This window comes from Arachis hypogaea, chromosome 15 (assembly GCF_003086295.3).
Source record: "Arachis hypogaea cultivar Tifrunner chromosome 15, arahy.Tifrunner.gnm2.J5K5, whole genome shotgun sequence".
Lineage (NCBI taxonomy): Eukaryota > Viridiplantae > Streptophyta > Magnoliopsida > Fabales > Fabaceae > Arachis > Arachis hypogaea.
Genome location: NC_092050.1, coordinates 92,009,557 through 92,016,641, shown reverse-complemented (window position 1 = coordinate 92,016,641; position 7,085 = coordinate 92,009,557). Strand labels below are relative to the sequence as shown.

General features: G+C 35.3%; 1 non-coding gene across 1 annotated transcript; it reads right to left on the bottom strand.

Moving 5' to 3' along the window:
• Positions 1–6,279: 6,279 nt before the first annotated feature.
• Positions 6,280–6,383, bottom strand: LOC112752742 (small nucleolar RNA R71). The gene has a single exon (XR_003177162.1). It is a non-coding gene; the product is annotated as a small nucleolar RNA R71 (small nucleolar RNA).
• Between the last annotated feature and the right edge of the window lie 702 nt (positions 6,384–7,085).

Sequence of the window (7,085 nt, the reverse complement as noted above, 5' to 3'; positions counted from 1 at the left end):
TAAATTGCTTGATCCATCAATCCCTGTGGGATCGACCTCACTCTGGTGAGTTTTACTACTTGATGCGACCCGGTACACTTGCCGGTTAGTTTGTGCGAATTCAATTTTTCGCCATCATGAAGTCACGTGCTGCTTGTCACGTGTACGCATGGGTCACGCGTACGCATCGCATTGCAAAATTCCTCTTCACGCGTGCGCGTGGGTGACGCGTGCGCGTCGCTGACGAATCTTCATCTCACGCGTACGCATGGGTGACGCGTGCGCGTGGCCTTGAGTTCAGCAAATCCTCATTTCTTCATGAATTCTCCATTTTTGCATGCTTTTTCTTCATTTCTTCAACCCAATCTTTGCCTTCTAATCCTAAAATCACTTAACAAACATATTAAGGCATCGAATGGAATTAAAGTGAATTAAATTTATCAATTTTTGGGCCTAAAAAGCATGTTTTTACTCTTAAGCACAAATTAGGAGAAATTCACACAACCATACTATTTCATTGAATAAATGTGAGAAAAGTTGATAAAATCCTCTAAATTCAACACAAGATAAACCACAAAATTGGGGTTTATCAAACCTCCCCACACTTAAACTAAGCATGTCCTCATGCTAAACTAAGAAAGGCTGGAAATGGGGTATGAACATTTATTCAATGCAAATAAACTATATGCACCTACCTATATGAATGCAACTAAATGCAAGATGCTTCTACCTACTTGGTTAAAAGTAAATCAATCTCCAAGAACATATATGAACAAGTAAGGCTAAGGTCATATGATGTTTCATAAATTCCACCAATTCAAATATCAAAATGAAGCATAGACAAACTTGCAAGAAGGGAGCTCATGAAAGCCGGAAACAAGGAATTGAGCATCAAACCCCTCACCGGAAGTGTATCCGCTCTAGTCGCTCAAGTGTATAGTGTTAATTCACTGAATCCTCTTCTAATCATGCTTTCTAAGATTTATTTTTCATCCAACAATCAACAATTATTCAATAAATGCATACATTTATCATGAGGACTTATTCATAGGTTGTAATGGGGCTAGGGTCAAGGTAGAGATGCATATAGTCAAGTGAGCTTGAAATTCGAATCTTTGATTAACCTAAACTCTCACCAAACACGTATAACAACCTATAAATTCTTATACACCACCTAGCTACCCATGATTCCCACTTTCTTACATACTCATGCATTCTCTTCAATTCACACTCCATATGCATTGGTTATTATTGGCTTCGCCTTGGGGCATTTTGTCCCCTTTTTATTGCTTTCTTTTTCTATATATTTTTGTTTCTTTTTCCATTTTCTCTCTTTTTTATTTTTTTCTAAAGTATATACAAACGTATTAATGCATATGGTTTTAACATTTAGTGTATGAATATGTACCCAATCCCATGATTTTCAACAAAAATACAAAATACACTTTTAGCTCAATCAATGTTCCCAAGTTTCCCATACCCAAATGATACACACCTTTACTAGCCTAAGCTAATCAAAAATCCAAATTAGAGGACATTTATTGTTTTTCACTTAGGGGTAGTGATGTGCTAAAATTAAGAACAAAAGGGATTGAATTGGCTCAAAATTGGCTAACAATAGTTGATGAAAGGTAGGATATTTGGGTAACTGAGCTAAATAAAATGATGGCCTCAATCATATAAATGCATTCATACATGGAATAATGGACATAAAGAATCAAACAAATCAAAGATTACAATCATAGAAAGAGAATAATACACTCAAGAATGAAAATAGTGGTTATATGACGTAACCACATAATTAGTAGGGTGCCCTAAAATAGTTTTCTTGGAAAAGAAATCATCACTCTAACCAAGTAGTCCTAACAAGAAAGAAAGTGGCAGAATATGTACAAATTCTAACTAACATGCAATCTATTATGCAATGCGACAACTAACTAACAAGGAAAATTAAGAATTGGTGTTGAAAAAGGAAGTGGTTACTCAAGGAATTGGGGTTTATCAAGATGCTTTGTTCTTCTGTATTAATTCCGGTCTTACTATTTTCTTCAACTGTGAATGATTTCTTCTATTGCAGGCTGTATGTGATCAACGCTGGTTGAGAGGTCACCAATGCTCCTCTAGATCTGAATCCCAGGGTTAGTGTGGATCCATTCTAATTGAGGGTGAAGCTCCTGCAGTCCATTCTCCTTCATGATCCTACTCAAAACGTGATGAGCGGATAATTTATACACTTTTTGGCATTGTTTTTACATAGTTTTTAGTATGATTTAGTTAGTTTTTTAGTATATTTTTATTAGTTTTTAAATAAAAATCACATTTCTGGACTTCACTATGAGTTTGTGTATTTTTCTGTGATTTCAAATAATTTCTGGCTGAAATTGAGGGACTTGAGCAAAAATCTGATTCAGAGGCTGAAGAGGGACTGCAGATGCTGTTGGATTCTGACCTCCCTGCACTCGAAATGGATTTTCTGGAGCTATAGAAACCCAATTGGTGGTCTCTCAATTGCGTTGAAAAGTAAACATCCAGGGCTTTCCAGCAATATATAATAGTCCATACTTTGCCCGAGTTTTGACGACGCAAACTGGCGTTCAAACACCAACTTCCTGCCCTATTCTGGAGTTAAACACCAGAAACAGGTTGCAAATCAAAGTTAAACGCCAGAAACAGGCTACAACCTGGCGTTTAACTCCAAAAAAAGTCTCTACATGTAAAAGCTCAATGCTCAGCCCAAGCACACACCAAGTGGGCCTGGAAGTGGATTTCTGCATCATTTACTCATCTCTGTAAACCTTAGTAACTAGTTTAGTATAAATAGGACTTTTTACTATTATTTTTGGATCTTTGGTAAATCTTTAAATCTTTTGGAAAATCTTTAGATCATATTGTACACGTTTAGGGGGCTGGCCATTCGGCCATGCCTGGGCCACTTTCACTTATGTATTTTTCAACGGTGGAGTTTCTACACCCCATAGATTAAGGTGTGGAGCTCTACTGTTCCTCATGAATTAATGCAAAGTACCATTGTTTTTCTATTCAATTCAAGCTTATTCTTATTCCAAGATATTCACTCGTACTTCAACCTGATGAATGTGATGATCCGTGACACTCATCATCATTCTTGCCTATGAACGCGTGCCTGACAACCACTTCCGTTCTATCTGCAATAGCTTGAGCGTTTATCTCTTGGGCTCCTGGTTCAAATCAGAGTCTTCGTGGTATAAGCTAGAATTATTGGCGGTCATTCTTGAGATCCGAAAAGTCTAAACCTTGTCTGTGGTATTTCGAGTAGGATCTGGGATGGGATGACTGTGATGAGCTTCAAACTCACGAGTGCTGGGTGTAGTGACAGACGCAAAAGGATCAACGGATTTTATTCCAACATGAGTGAGAACTGACAGATGATTAGCCGTGCGGTGACAGCGCATTTGGACCATTTTCACTGAGAGGACGGGAGGTAGCCGTTGACAACGGTGATGCCCAACATACAGCTTGCCATGGAAAGGAGTATGAATGATTGGATGAAAGCAATAGAAAAGCAGAGGTTCAGAAGCAACAAGCATCTTCATACGCTTATCTGAAATCCCACCAATGAATTACATAAGTATCTCTATCTTATTTTATATTTTATTTATATTTTAATTATCAAAATCCCATAACCATTTGAATCTGCCTGACTGAGATTTACAAGGATGACCATAGCTTGCTTCAAGCCAACAATCTCCGTGGGATCGACCCTTACTCACGTAAGGTTTATTACTTGGACGACCCAGTGCACTTGCTGGTTAGTTGTGCGAAGTTGTGAAGAAGAATTGAGATTATGATAGTGCGTACCAAGTTTTTGGTGCCATTGAGATCACAATTTCGTGCACCAAGTTTTTGGCACCGTTGCTGGGGATTGTTCGAGTTTGGACAACTGACGGTTCATCTTGTTACTCAGATTAGATAATTTTATTTTAATTTTAAGCTTTTTGTTTTTATTATTTTTATTTTTATTTTCAAAAAATTTTCAAAAATAAAATAAAGTATTCTATGGCTTCAGAAGTTTTAAGAATGAATTATAGAGTTTCATGATGATCTGTTGAAGTCTGGCTGGCTGTGAAGCCATGTCTAATCTTTTGGACCGAGGTTTCAACTTATCATCACAAGAGCTTGTTGATTTCTATCAATCTTGCTGTTGAATGTAATGATCTGCTAAAGCTTGGCTAGCCATTGGCCATGTCTAGTGTTTTGGACCGAAGCCTTCACTGAAAGCTTGGCTGGCTAGTAAGCCATGTCTAATTCCTGGACCGGAGTTTTAGACTAACATTGCATGATCCCTGGAATTCTCATTAGAAATTTTGAAATCCTTATTTTTCTTTTTCCAATTAATTTTCGAAAAATACCAAAAAATTTTAATAAAATCATAAAAACAAAAAATTTGATGTTTCTTGTTTGAGTCTAGTGTGAATTTTTAAGTTTGGTGTCAATTGCATCTTTTTAATTTTTCTTTAAATTTTCGAAGAACACCTGCATGAAACTGTTCTTCATGATCTTCAGTTGTTCTTGATGATCTTCTTTGTTTGATCTTTGCGATTTTATGTTTTGTGTCTTTCCTTGTTTTTCATATGCATTTTCAAGTTATTACTATCTCAACATTATAAATTTCTAAGTTTGGTGTCTTGCATGTCTTTCTTTTCTTAAAAATTTTTAAAAATAAGTTCTTGGTGTTCATCTTGACATTCAAAGTGTTCTTGGTGTTCATCTTGACATTCAAAGTGTTCTTGCATGCATATTTTTTATTTTGATCTTAAATTTTCATGTTTTGAGTCATTTTGATGTTTTTCTCTCTCCTCATTAAAAATTCCAAAATAAAAAAAAAATATCTTTTCCTTATTTACAAATAAATTTCGAAAATTTGGTTTGACTTAGTCAAAAATTTTTAAAATTTAGTTGTTTCTTATGAGTCAAGTCAAATTTTCAATTTAAAAATCCTATCTTTTCAAAACCTTTTCAAAAATCAAATCTTTCTCATCTTTTTTTTATTAATATTTTCGAAAACTTTTTAAAAAAAATTATTTTCAAAATATTTACTAACAATTAATATGATTGATTCAAAACTTTTAAAGTTTGTTACTTGCCTATTAAGAAAGGTTCAATCTTTAAATTTTAGAATCATATCTTTTAGTTTCTTGTTAGTCAAGTAATCAACTTCAATTTTCAAAATCAAATCTTTTTAAATTTCTTTTTCAAATCTCTTTCAAAAATAAATTTCAAATCACATCTTTTTCAAAATCAACTTCAAAATATTTTCCAACTTCTTATTTTTTCAAAATTGATTTTCAAATCTTTTTCAATTAATCTCATCTTTTTGTTTGATTCTTATCTTTTTCAAAACTACCTAACTAATTTTCTCTCTCTAATTTTTGAAAACTCCTCACCTTTTTTTTTCAAAATTCTTTTTAATTAACTAATTGTTTCAAATTTTAATTTTAATTTTATTTCTCTTTTTAATTTTCGAATTCTAACTAATATTTGAAATAAAAACAAAAAGATTTTCCTTTTATTTTAAATTAAATTCGAATTCTCTCCCCCTCTCACATCTCCTTCTATTTATTTATCTACTAACACTTCTCTCCCTCCCAAAATTCGAACCCCATCTTCTTCTCTGCGTTCGAATTTTTCTCTTCTCCTTCTTCTATTCTTCTCTTCTTATACTCACATAAGGAATCTCTATACTGTGACATAGAGGATTCCATATTTTCTTTTCTGTTCTCTTATTTTTCATATGAGCAGGAACTATGATAAGAATATTCTTGTTGAAGCTGATCCTGAACCTGAAAGGACTCTAAAGAGGAAGCTAAAGCACAACTCTCTGGAGAGAACCTGACAGAAATTTTCGAAAAAGAGGGAGACATGGTCGAACCTAATAACAATGGTGGAGATGCAAATAAGATGCTTGGTGACTTTATTGCACCCTTTTCTAACTTCTATGGAAGAATCATCTCACTTCCTGCAATTGGAGCAAACAATTTTGAGCTTAAGCCTCAATTGGTTTCTCTAATGCAGCAGAATTGCAAGTTTCATGGACTTCCAATGGAAGATCCTCATCAGTTTTTAGCAGAATTCTTGCAAATCTGTGACACTGTCAAGACCAATGGAGTTGATCCCGAGATCTACAGGCTTATGCTTTTCCCTTTTGCTGTAAGAGACAGAGCTAGAACATGGTTGGATTCACAACCTAAGGATAGCCTGAACTCTTGGGATAAGCTGGTCAGTACTTTTCTGGCCAAATTCTTTCCACCTCAAAAGATGAGCAAGCTTAGAGTGGAAATCCAAACTTTCAAACAGAAGGAAGGAGAATCCCTCTATGAAGCTTAGGAAAGATATAAGCAACTGATCAAAAGGTGTCCTACTGGCATGCTTCCAGAATGGAGCATCATATGTATATTCTATGATGGTCTGTCTGAGTTATCAAAAATGTCATTGGACCATTCTGCAGGAGGATCTCTTCATCTGAAAACCCCTGCAGAAGCTCAGGAACTCATTAAAATGGTTGCAAATAACCAGTTCATGTACACATCTAAGAGGAATCCTGTGAATAATGGGACACCTCAGAAGAAGGGAGTTCTTGAAATTGATACTCCGAATGCCATATTGGCTCAGAACAAAATATTGACTTAGCAAGTCAATATGATTTCTCAGAGTCTGAATGGATTGAAAGCTGCATCCAACAGTACTAAAGAAGCATCTTCTGAAGAAGAGGCTTATGATCCTGAGAATCCTACAATGGCGGACGTGAATTACATGGGAGAACTCTATGGAAACACCTATAATCCTTTATGGAGAAAACATCCAAATTTCTCATGGAAGGACCAACAGAAACCTTAACAAGGCTTCAATAATAATGGTGGAAGAAATATGTTTAGTAATAGCAAGCCTTTTCCATCATCTTCTCAGCAACAGACAGAAAATTCTGAACAGAGCCATTCTGGCCTGGCAACCATAGTCTCTGATCTATCCAAGACCACACTAAGTTTCATGAATGAAACAAAGTCCTCTATTAGAAATTTGGAGGCACAGGTGGGTCAGCTGAGTAAGAAGATTACTGAAACTCCTCCCAG